Source organism: Cupressus sempervirens, chromosome 5 (assembly GCF_028749045.1).
Source record: "Cupressus sempervirens isolate cs-2001-9-10 chromosome 5, ASM2874904v1, whole genome shotgun sequence".
Lineage (NCBI taxonomy): Eukaryota > Viridiplantae > Streptophyta > Pinopsida > Cupressales > Cupressaceae > Cupressus > Cupressus sempervirens.
The window spans coordinates 759,950,183-759,963,413 of NC_143122.1; positions in this window are offsets into that span (position 1 = coordinate 759,950,183).

Here is a 13,231-nt window from a genome sequence, read left to right on the forward strand (position 1 = left end):
GAGTTCATACGGCCACAGGCTGGAAATCAACTATTATTCAATTTTTTTAAAGAAAGCATTAGAAAATAAAGAAATCCTCATGCCGCTAGCATAGTGCTAGTTGAGGGAGGAGGATCGTTATCATCAGAGCTTCACCCAAGGGTGGGGTGAGTAGATGGCTCAAGGGGAGCCCATCTCCCATTAAAAATAGCAACATTATCTTCATCTTTTTCTCCCTTAGTCCTGGGGGGAGAAGTGGCTAAGCCCAACATGAGAAAAACACACTTGGGGTCTGAATGGGTAGAGCACCAACTTGTAGCAGGAGCATTTTATGTAGAATCATGTTAAATAATGTAAAATACTTACTCACTTGAATTTATTATTAATGTGTGTGGATATTTATTGCAAGTAGAAAACTTTAAACAAAAATAAATACATAAATCCCTCAACAAACTTAATCAATTTCCTGGATGTCATGATATAATTAATTTATAACAAATATTCTAAGTAATTGATAAAAACTAATATATGACTCAATATACTTTAAGAGAAGTGGAAGTATAAAATTATTGTAAAAACATGTACACATAACCCAAAATCCAAGAATTTTGCATGAACACAATTCCCAAATTATTTGAATACTCATTCAAAATTTTACATCTATCAAAATAATATATTTTCAATGAGGGAAAAAGGCCCTATAACTAACAAGGGGTCCAATAATTGTGATAGTTTTATCATAGATACCCTCTTATTATCACTCTTAAAAGAGCCCTAAAAAATAAAATTATGTATACTAATATTCAATCAACCATTTTTTCAAAGTCAATCTTTTTAGACTTTTCTTTATCCTTTACTATTGCTAATTGACCAATTTGTGAACCATGATTGGGACATTTCATAAAGATTATATATATATATATATATATATATATATATATATATATATATATATATATATATATATATATATATATATATATATACCAAAAGTGGCAAGCCACTGTAATATTTTATTAAGTCTATTTCAACAAGGTCAACTAGGAAAGAATCAGTGAAGAAAACCCAGCATCATCCCTAATATATACATAGATTTATATAGTTTAAAGAAATAATTACAAGGGGTGTATCAACTACCACCCAACGGTGAACCAGAGAGTACCTTGACATTGATTTCTTTGGACTATTCCAAGCACTATCTTCATGACAAACTTATCCTAGAAATTAGCACTTATCTTACAAATCTTCCCAATCAGACACAAAACCACCTTCAATTGACCCAAGCCCACCAGGAATAGGTCCCCAACTAGAACAAAACTCTAAAGTGCCATGAATCCTATCCAAATCAGAGTTAACCTCATCAATTAAATCACAAAAAAATTGTTCAATCGGTTGCACAAAAGCAACATACATATCCCTAGAGTTTGGAACATTAGATTTCTTCTGTAAATAAATCATAGCCTGACCCACCATCTTTATTCATTCCACCAAATGAACACACATTAATCTTGGTTCAGGTGGCAAAGCATGTTTTAAATAAACGAAACTACTAGTGTTAATAGCATGCTTAAGCACCTCAAAAAAACATAAAATTCATGATAGTGCAGGAGTTGAAAATGTGAGAACAAACCACCAACTAATGCCACTCCATTCCACAAGTCATACTTTTGCAAAGCCAAAATCAAATTTTTATCACCTAGGAAGTGAGGTCGAATTACCTTATGGGTGAAAGCTTGAAGCATTTCAGGAGACTTCAGGAGATCCATAGAATTGGAAAGGAAAATTGAAATGAGTTGAGGTGGATAGAAAAATAAAAGTGCCGAAGGATATATAAATTCTTCATCGATGATATGCCGAATATCTCTTTGGACTATGAGTGAAGAAATAAAAAACATTTGATCAAATACCTCATCTGAAATAATACTCGGTAACATAGTTTCCTCCAATGCCATTGGCAAGCATATGCCAAAATTCTTTGGCATGATGGAAAAATTCTATTTATGACACATTCCACAAGACAGAGTGATATCCCACCCAGAACTCATCTTGTAACATAAACACGAACACAGATCATAGAATTGAGCTCTTGCATATATGTGCAATTGAAGATGTCATTCCTCAAGCAATAAATTACACAGTGCAACATGATATAAGCCATCTATACTCACATAGAAAATTTCCTTGAAAGAGTTGGAAAAAGTACTAATGACGATGCATTTTAATGACTCAGATTTAGCCACATGAGGAAATCAAATCACAGAAACAAAAATTAAATGTCATCAAAGAATAATCAGATTTGAAACACTCAAAATATAGTGTGCATGTCATGTCATCATAAATGCTTCTGATAGAATTATACAACATTAATGAACTTTGAATCGTACTCTATTTCCAAGCAACTCGGCACCTAATACATATGACCTTGACTCGGCATCTAAAAAATCTACTCTTGCCGGCACATGAAACAATCCTTCTAAACTCGGCACCTTAACTTGGCACCTTATATCATTCTACTTCACTTGGCACCTAAATCAGCAATACTCTACTACAATTACCTACAGTAATATAGATGCTCGGCACCATCTGTTTTGGATTGCTCAACATCCACTATGTTTCCTGGTTGCTTGGCACCTATAGAATTCTTGTGTTACTCGACACCTATTAACTTTACAATGTTGGGCTTATGTTGGATCCTGAGTTACTCAACACATATTGGTCTCATCTACTTAGCACCTATTGTAACTTGCTGGGCACTATCTGTGACTCAGCACATAAAGGGATCCTAGCTCGGCTTCTATTGTGTACTCAACATATATGATGAAAATAAGATCAGCTATGTTTTTTGGGCAATTCGGCTCCTAATACAATTCTACTTCACTTGGCACCTGAACATAGGCATCTGAAGCTTATTAGAATTACTCCACTTCAATTACTTTCTGGTTGAACTTAGCAACCAACTATGTGTACTGATCAATTTGGCACTTGATATAATTTTGTTTTACTCGACGCCAGAACATAACTTATTCAGCACCAGAATATAACTTGCTTAGCTCGGCACTTAAAGACTTTCTCAACACCTAAACTTGACACCTAAAGGATATCAAATATTCTCTGCACTTGTTATTTTTCACTCAGCATATATCACATTCAAACTAGAACAGGATCAACACCTAAACTCAACACCTTAACTCGACACCTGAAGAATATCAAATATTCTTGACACTTGTTATATTTCACTTGGCATATATCACATTCAAACTAGAACATTATCAGCTATGTTTTCTAGACAATTCAACACCTAATACAATTCTACTTCACTTATCACCTAAACATATGCATTTGATACTTATCAAGATTACTCCACTACAATTACCTGCTTGGTGAACTCATCAACCAACTTTGTGAACTGATCAACTTGACGCCTGGTATAATTCTACTTTACTCAACACCAGAACATAGCTTACTTAGCACCAAAATATAACTTTCTTAGCTCAACACCTAAGGAATTTCTCAGCATCTGATATTAATCAATTATCTTCCTATTGGCCTCGACATCTACTTGGCTCCTAAAGCATGAACTTTAGATGCTGAGAAGGTAGAGGCTTCCAAGTCATCTTGAATAAGATTTTGTAGAACCTTGTATTGTTCAATAAAAGGTAAAGGATGACAAGTAGAGGCAGTAACCCTATCACAACCCAAATTTGATAAAAAATCTGCAACTTTGTTCCCTTCTCGATAAATATCTGAAATGCAAATATCTAAACATTCATTGAGAAGCCTCCAAATTTGGTTAAGAAAATATTTTAGCTTCCAAGAAATGATACGATTATGGATATAGGCATCAATAATAACTGTAGAATCCCCTTCTATTTTCAACCTATGGAAACAACTTTGTTTATCTAAAATAAGCCCAGCCAATAGGGCATGAGCCTCCGCTATGTTATTAGTATCAATGGGCAAAGGAGAAACTATGATAGCCACAACCTGACCAGAGGGATTTCAAACACATGCTCCAAAACCCAATGGACCTAGATTTCCTCTTGAAGCTCCATCAAAATTCAACTTCCAAAAAGCATATGAAGGGGGTCTCCAAAAATTCTTTCTAGGTAAGAGATATGTGGGTGAGAGGCTAACTTTCCACCAATTTGATATGAATAATTGTTGCCATTGTTGGACAATTTGGGAATCCCAATGGGTCACAATCAGGTTGAATTTAATCACTTTTAGACTAGAATTAGTCACTTCCAAGATTGATTTTTCAATACCAATCAAAACAATGTCTAATGATAGGGATTCCTTTTTGAAAATATGCTTATTATGTTCCCACCAGATAGCCCAAACTACCAAGGAAGGAATGCATTTTCAGAGATTTGCAAATAGTGCTTTTTGATAAAGAAGTGGCCATGCTTGAAAGAGATCCCAAAGATTGTTTGGCAAAGGAGTAAGGTAATTAAGTTTACTCAAAATGAAGCACCAACATTGATAAGCAAATAAACATGTACCAAACAGGTGATCCACAGTTTCTTCTTGTTCCTCACAAAAAACACATTTAAAAGGAGGAGTAATATGTAGTCTATTCAATCTGTCACTAGTTAAAATCCTGTGTTTAACTGCTAGCCACGAGAAAGAACTTGCTTTAGGAAAAACAACCGGATTCCAACAAAATGAAAAAGATCTGGAAGTAGGTTTATTCAAACCATTCTGTTTTAAAATTTTGTACCCCTCTTTCACTAAATAATTTCCATCATTAGTTGGAGCCCAAAAAATCTGATCATGGGCTTTAGAAAAAAAGACTTTCCTTGAATTCAAAATATTTTGAAATTGAATGATTTCCTATAGTCACAGAGGTAATTTAGTAGGATCCTTCCAAACTATTTTCTTTGAAAATTCACAGACATGTTCCACATAATGATTAAATTGGGATCCCCAGTGAAGCTTAGTAACTTGGATAACATTCAATGAGATTCCACTCTTAGAAAGTGGAATTTGACCATTCTAGGAATCATTCCAAAAATTAATACTTAAGCCATTATTGACTTCCCAAGAGATGTAGTCTGTAATGATTTTGTGCGAAGCTATCATGAAATCCCAAATGACCAAGCCTTTAGGAGGGTTTGAAATAGTAAGGATTCTAGAGGGATCATTGTTATCTAGATTATTTTGCTACATAATTTTGCACCACGTAGATCGAAACTTACAATACATGTGCCAAATCAATTTCCCACCAAATGCTTCATTTCTAATAGATAGATCATGAATACCTGCCCCTCCAACACTTGAAATCTATGACATATCTTGTAATAAAATAAGTGGGATCTTACAAGATTCATTCATATTACCTGACCAAAGGAAACCCTTAATCAATTTTTGAATTGTTAGTAACACTTTAGGTGGGATCTTGAGGACAGCAATGAAATAATTAGGAATTACAACTAGAACTGATTTGATCAACAAAATTCTTCCCACCATTTACAACCATCTAACTTTCCAAGAAGCAATTCTACTATGAATACACTGAATAATCGAAGACCAATACAAAGATTTATTTAAACCCATGAAGAAAGGAATATCCAAATATACTAAGGGAAGAAAGTCTTTTGAAAAACCCAATATCAGTTTAACTTTGTCAGAAACCATTTTCTTAGTATTGAAGAAATAAATCTTGGATTTCTGAGCATTAATAGCTTGACCAGACACAGTTGAGTAGATATCAAGGGTATAAAGAATATGGCAAGCTTCCTGGACATCTGACAATCCAAACAAAAGAATGTCATCCGCAAAAAGAGAATGTGTAATAGATATGTTTGTACCTGAAATAAGAGCTCCTTTCCATTTTTGCAACATGTGTTGGTTTGAAATGGCCGTACTAAACACTTTAGCCATAATAATAAATAAGGTTGGGGATAAAGGATCCCCTTTCCTAATCCCTTGTTTAGAAGGAGAAAAAACCCACAGGCTTACCATTAATGATCAACAAAAACCAAGCTCCCGAAATACATGCCCTAATCCATTTGCACCAATTTTTTGAAAAACCCATTTTAGCAAGTATTTGAAGCAAAAATTTCTAGGAAACTCTATCATAAGCTTTCATCATATCTAGTTTAATAACAACGTTTGAAGAATTGCTTGAATTAATAGAGTGGAGAACTTCATGAGCAACAAGTGCCCCTTCCATGGTTTCCCTTCTCGGGACAAATCCACCTTGTTCTGGAGAAATAATATGTGGAATAAGATGATGAACCCTAAGATATATGGCTTTAGTGATAATCTTATAAGATAAATTGTATAAGGAAATTGGTTGAAAGTCTGCAAAAGTTTTGGGATCCCTAATTTTTGGAATAATGGAAATATTGGTAGTGTTAAAATATTTCGACATAAGCTTAGATCTTCTAGATTCTTCAATAGTCGCCAATAAATCTCATCCAATTATATTCCAACAACTTTGGTAGAGCAAAGAAGTAAAACCATCTGGACCTGGAGCTTTGTCAGGTGGAACTAAAAATACAACCTTTCAAATTTCTTGAATAGTGAAGGGAGCCATCGGAATATCATTGTCTTGATCTCTAATTAGTTTTGGAATAGAGTCAAGAAGTTCATCCACTTGTGACACAGAAGGATTAGGTAAGATGTCAAGCGCAAGAAGGTTTTTTTAAAAAATTGACACCTTCATTTCTGATAAGATTTTCATTGGACAAGAGATCACCAGAGGTAGTGTCTTTGATATGGAATATTGTACTATTAATTCTTTTTTGCTTAGCTAAAGAATGGAAAAACTTTGTATTTTTGTCCCCATCTTGGAGCCATAATTCTCAAGATTTTTGTCTCCAATACATCTCTTCTTTAGCACACAGGTCCTTCCATTGTGATTGTAAACTCTTTTGAGAAGAATATGTTTCTTCATTCATTCCCTACTAGATGATCTGATTATATACTTCTTCTAACTATTCCTTGAATTCTCCTTTTTCGTGGAACACATTTTTGAAAACCTTTTGATTCCAGATCCTAATTTGGGATTTGACATAGTTAAGCTTCATAGAAAACTGATACATTTTAAGACCTTCCATAGGAACTTCATTCTACCACTATTGGATACTATGTAGAAATTCTGGATGCCTGAGCCACATACTTCCAAATTTAAATGAAGAGTGAAGGTGTTGTTACAAACATTTGTTGTTGCAAATGAGGCTTAAAGATATAGGAACATGATTAGATCCTAGCAGTGTAAGGATTTCTGAAGAAATATCTAAGCAATTCAACTTCCAATCATTTGATAAGAGAAATCTTTCTAGATGAACAACAATATTAGCAAATCTAGATCTCTTATTAGTCCAGGCAAATGAGCCATTATTTGGGTGAATATCCATCAGATTGTTATTTTCCATAAAAGCATTAAAATCTTGTATGGCTTAAGGGAGGGAGGGGGGGGATAATACCTCTAGTTTTCTTAGATTGAGATAATAAAGCATTAAAATCACTTCCAATAACCACTTGCAGATGCTCTTGCATTTGAAGAGAGTATGTGATAGAATCCCATAAACAAGCCTTATCCTTAGATGAAGCAGGTCCATAAACATTAATGAGGATAAAAGATATGTCAAATGCAGTTATATGAAGCATATGCCAATTTTTCTCTTTTTGGAGGAGCTATGAATTAGTTGTAAGAGGATTTCAAAGAACTGATAAACCTCTAGAAGCATCCAATCCTTGCATATGATAAGAATTCCATTTTTTCCAACTAACAATTGTTTTATCAAAGTTATTGTTACCACATTTTGTTTTCCCCGCCAAGTTTCAAAATTCAAATGTTACTCGTCCAACAGCTAGTTCCCAAAGCTAATATTATTTTAATGTAGAGCTTATAAAAGTTTCCATGGCCCGCAAGTTTTCTGGCTGTCAGATCCAAGGAAGATCTATGGAGGGTGCCATCTCGCTATGGTGAAGTTGTGCAAGAGTTACGTTAATGACATCATGCCCAATTGACATGTGTCCGGTGGGTCTAGCGGAAGGCAATCAGTTCACGGGTTGGAAAAGGTTTCATGGCGGAAAAAGTTTCACGATGGACCAGAAAAGGTGTTCAGGGGGCAGTCAGTTGCCGGGAAAGTTCATGACAGGCGGTCAATTTTGCGGACTGAAAAATTGAAAAGGCGACATGGCACCATGTCACCATCGAAAAACTCATGAGTTTTCTGATAGTGACATAGCGCCCGGTCGGCTAGAAGATGTTTTACGGTGAGTCCCAGTATCGGCGGTAGGGTTCGCAGCGATGAAAAAAATTAGTGGTAGGAACTTCAGGCAAGCAATTGGGTCCCAATTGTACTTCACCTGTACAGTCAGAAGCCCGACGCCATGGTGGCGAATCAGAAGGAGCCACGTAAAAATCAGAGGACATGTCATCGGTTGGGCACTATGGCACTATGGGAATTTGACCTCAATTTTCTCATAGTGACATGGCGCCTAGCTGACATGTGGCCACTCCGTGGGGTCGAGTCTTGGATCTGCTAGGTTAGCGTTTCAAATGACCAACAGGGGGGTGCCAAGTGTACATGTTAGAATATAGTGTTTCACAGGCCCAATGATTTTTAGAGGAGATGATGTGTAGAGTACGAGGTATTTCTCTACCATCATATTTAAGTTGATCTATGATGGGCACCATCGCGCTATGAGGAAGCTGTGCGAGATTTACAATAGTGACATAGTGCCTAGGCACTATGTGTCCCTCAGTAGGGTCAAGCGGTATGAACCCTAAAGGTTGGTGCTTTGTCAGACCAAGGTTGTGCTTCATTAGACCAATGAGGAATCACCACATATGCCAGGTTAGGATACAGTCAGCGCATGGGACCAGATCTTCACCACCGCTAGTACAAGGAAAAGTTAATTTCTCTACCGTCAGATCTGCAGAGATTGACAGTCAGTGCTATGTCACTTATCCGAAGTTGCACAGAGAATATGATGGCGACATAATGCGCTTTGGCCACGTGTCCAGTGAATCTCAGATGTCAGCACAGGAAATACAGATAGTTGGTATGTGGCCGGTTTCTATTCGTCGATGCACTGAGGGGCAGTATCCATCTTACTTGCCATCAGATTTAAGGCATATCAATGGATGGCACCATGTCGCAATGGTGAAGTTGCACGATCTTTACCATAGCGACATGGTGCCATTTCGCCACGTGTCAGCAGGGCCCGATTACAATAGGGTACACCGGTCAGTATCACCAGGTGTCATTTGGGGTGGCGCAATCGCTGAAGTGGTGCTAGATATGATGGCCCGAGGTGAAGCAAGTACAACACATGAAAAGTCTTCTCGATCATTAGATCTACAGAGATCGATGGAAGACATCATCTTGCTATGAAGAAGTTGCGTGATGTATATGTTGGCAACATAGCGATTTGTTGACATGTGTCTCACTGGCCTGATCAGGGTTGGCGGTTAGCGGCTGAGGGTCATAGTTAGTGATAACAAATCAAAGGTGGCGCAGTTAGTTTGACGTAAGGAAAGGTCAACCATGCAAGACTCCCCAGGTGGAAAAATGAAGAGAGATGATTGACCCGCATGGCCCAGCTGGCTCGTATAGCCTATTTGACTTGCTTCAACCCTATTGATTCACGAACCAGGAAGCAAATGTAATCGATTTTGTCCTGCAATCTGATCTTCATGATCAATCTCGACTTACCCAAAATGAATGCAGGGCAAAAAAGAACACTCCACCATCTCATTCGATCCATCTACTGTGTCAGGATCATTCATTGGCACCATTTCTGTCTACACGAGGCATTTCTTCAATCAAATATTTGATTTTGTACCTCAGAACCATACTCGAGTGTGATCTTTGATCGGATATTTTTGTATGGGAGCTTGATGGCAATAGTTGAGCAGTTAATGCAGAGCCAATTTCCTCAGTTATGCCTGAACTATAAAGGCAATTTTGTAACCTTTTTTGAAGGTTGACTCTTTTCTGATTTCTCTGATATTGCTCTGCAACACTAAGTGTAACATTCCCTGTGCCTTTGAACTGAATGATCCTCTGTTTTATCTCCTTCAGCCATTAATGTGTATGTGCATCCCTTTTGCCTCTCATTGGTGTATTATTGAGATCTATAGCCTACATACTGTATCTATTTTTGCCTACTGGGTAATATATGAGTGAGATTCCTCTTTCCTTGTGTTATTTAGTTTGGTTTCCTAATCTGCATGTAGTTATTAGATCAAAACAAGTCTGTATGTGTATATCCTTAGTTTCATTATGGTTCAATAGTGCATACATGGGCAAAAATGGGTCTGAACACTCTATTTTGGTGCATCACCCCTGTAGTTTAGGTAGGGTAGAGTTGTTTTCTGCATCTCCTTCTTCCCCTTTTTCTTCTGAGAGTAGTTAGGTGTGCCTTGATAGTAAGAGGAAGACGGCCTTCTTCAGAGACTCAACCTCACAGTTCAAGTCCTACAACTTGGAGGTTGTTTCCATGTTTCACTAGGTTGTCCTCGAACATAGGCCTTGGACAAGGGTGCAAATCTATGTGACAACAGTTTTTGGCACACCCGGTGGGACCACAACAACAAGATCAAGCAAAGATTTAAAGTCTACTAGTGTCAAAGAGGAAAGAGTTTCAAGATTAATACTGAAGAGGTAGTGTTGGCTTCAGTATTCAAGCATTCAAGAGGCTAATTCTTCAAAGTACTTGGCAACTCTGAACATCAACAAATCTGGTTCCAGGCCAAAGTTGTAGAAATTCATGCCCAGAGCTGAAACAAGGGCATCTTCTAGAGGTAAATTTCAATATTAAGAGCTTTCTCTTTCAAATCCTAGAAGAAGGAGGACTAGAACTTCATTATCACCAGTTAGGGGTGTAATAATAGTTAATATACCTATAAGGTCTGTCTCTACTCCTCCTACTATTCAAACTCAGCCTAGATTTCCATCAACACTCATCAATAGAACACTTGTTTACATGGCATAGCCAAGAGTTCATGCTTTTGCCACCTTTAATGGTGGGATTCCTCTATTGTTAGCCCAAAGGCATGATATACTAGTATCTACACTAAAAAGTATACCTGATTTTATTGGTGAAACTTCCATCTCCCCTTTAGAGCATATCCAAGAAGTAGCAAATGTTTGTAGTATTCATGGCATTACAGAGGATGATGTTGCTGTCAGACTTCTAGCCTCATCTTTAAAAGGAAAAGCATTATAGTGGTATGGAGGCTTAGCTCATGGTTCTATAACTAATTGGGATGAACTAGGAGTAGGATTATGCAAACATTTTTAGGATAGAAGTGACCATCTGTCACTATTAGAGCAGTTGACTACAATAAAAAGAGCCCCCCATGAGTGTATGACTGATTTTAATTATAGATTCCAAAAGACATGGGATAGAATACCTACTGCAGTGAAACCAACCCCTGGTCATGCCTTCTTCCATTACCTTAGAGCTTTTAACAGTGATATTGCCACTACAATCCAAACTATGGGAGGAGATACCTTGCCTAATGCTTATGAGATAGCCATAAAAGCTGAGAACATCCTAATACAAAGAGGAAAATTGGCTCCAAGGCCCCCTATTCCTTTCTTTCCTGTTGTTCCTAACCACTAACCAGCAATGGCCCCTCTTCCTACAACTTCTACATCACAAGCCCTTACTCCAGTCCCTCAAGCTTCTACATCCTCAAATGGGATAGATGAGCTCAAAGAAATGCTCCAAGGTCTAGTGCTAAATACAAATAAAAGAGAGAAGACCCTGGATAAAAAATTACAAGAGCAAGGGAGGGAGTTGAAAGACCAGGGGAAGAGATTAGAGGATAGTCTCTCTATGATACAAAAAATGAGTAACAAGGTGGTGGCCTTAGAAAGGCAGCAAGCTCAAAGTGGCAAACCTCCCCAACTGCAATATCAAGCTCCAAGTGGTGGTAGGCTTCCTAATAAGTGGAATAGCTCCTTTGATCAGGGTAGGAAAAATAGTCATGCTTCTGCTTCAAGCTCAAATCAAAATAGAGCTATAGTCCCTCAAAATAACTTGGCCCAAGGTCAAGATTTCTGTCCTTCTTGCAATATTCTTATACCTATTGCATGTGCTAGAAGGCAGAATCTTATATGGCCCTAACTGTCCAAGAACCTGCAGAAAAGAAATCATACAAGGAGGATCATCCCAAGGAGGCCTCATATATTCAAGGACGTGATGATTGCTCTTTCATGAATCATCAGGTTGGGGAGCATTGTAATGTAAACCAGGATTCCATTGCTCATAACACAAGAAGCAGGAAGAGAGCTATCAAACATGCTGCCCCTCCTTCTCCTAAGTAGGCCTCAACTTCAAGTGCTACACCTCATATACAAGCAGCAAATGAACAAACAAGTACTTCACAACAGCAAAAGCAAGATTCTAGAAAGAAAGATGCAAGTGATCCTTATGTTGCCCCATCTCAACCTCTTATAAGTGCAGCTCCCAAAGTTTCTACCAAAGTTCCTAATGCACCTTTCATTGTGGTAGAGCAAATGAAGAAGACCAATGTGAATATCTCCATGTGGGATGCTATTTCGACCATACCAATGCAGAAGAGGATGCTGCAACAAGAATTAGAGAAGATTGAACTCAAGGATCAACCATCTATCATGGAGAATGCCACAAGTCTAGTACAACCAGTAGGGGATGTGGAGACAAATAAAAAGGTTAGACCTCCTCCATTCTATGTTTCTCTGATTATAGGAGGCAAGTTAGTCCACAATTTCATGATAGATTTAGGGGCTAGTAGCTCAGTAATGCCCAAGTGTGTTGCTGATGTTTTAGGAATGAAATATGAGCCCATTGTTAGGGATGTGTTACAATTAGATGGTAGTACTGTCAAAACTCTAGGTATCCTTAGGAATGTGGAGATGGCCCTACATGCATGCCTTGGTTGCACTGTGATTTAAGATATATCTGTTGCTAAAGTCAAGCCCTATTTTACCATTTGTCTTTCAAGAGACTTCACTGCTCAGATTGGTGGATTCATATCTGCTAATTGGTCATATATGTCATTTAAGACAAGATATGAAGCCAACACCTCAATTAGAGTAGAACCTCAAGCCCTTCATCACACTGAATCTTACACCCCCAATTCCAGCAACATGAATTTCCCTATTCTAGAGATGGATGAAAATGACATAGTAAATGAGCCTGTCACTTCCATAGCAGAGATTCCTAATTTCTTCTTGGATGAGTGGGAAAATGCATATCAGTTTGAGCCTATGTCAGAGACTCTTGAGATAGGCCTTAGTGC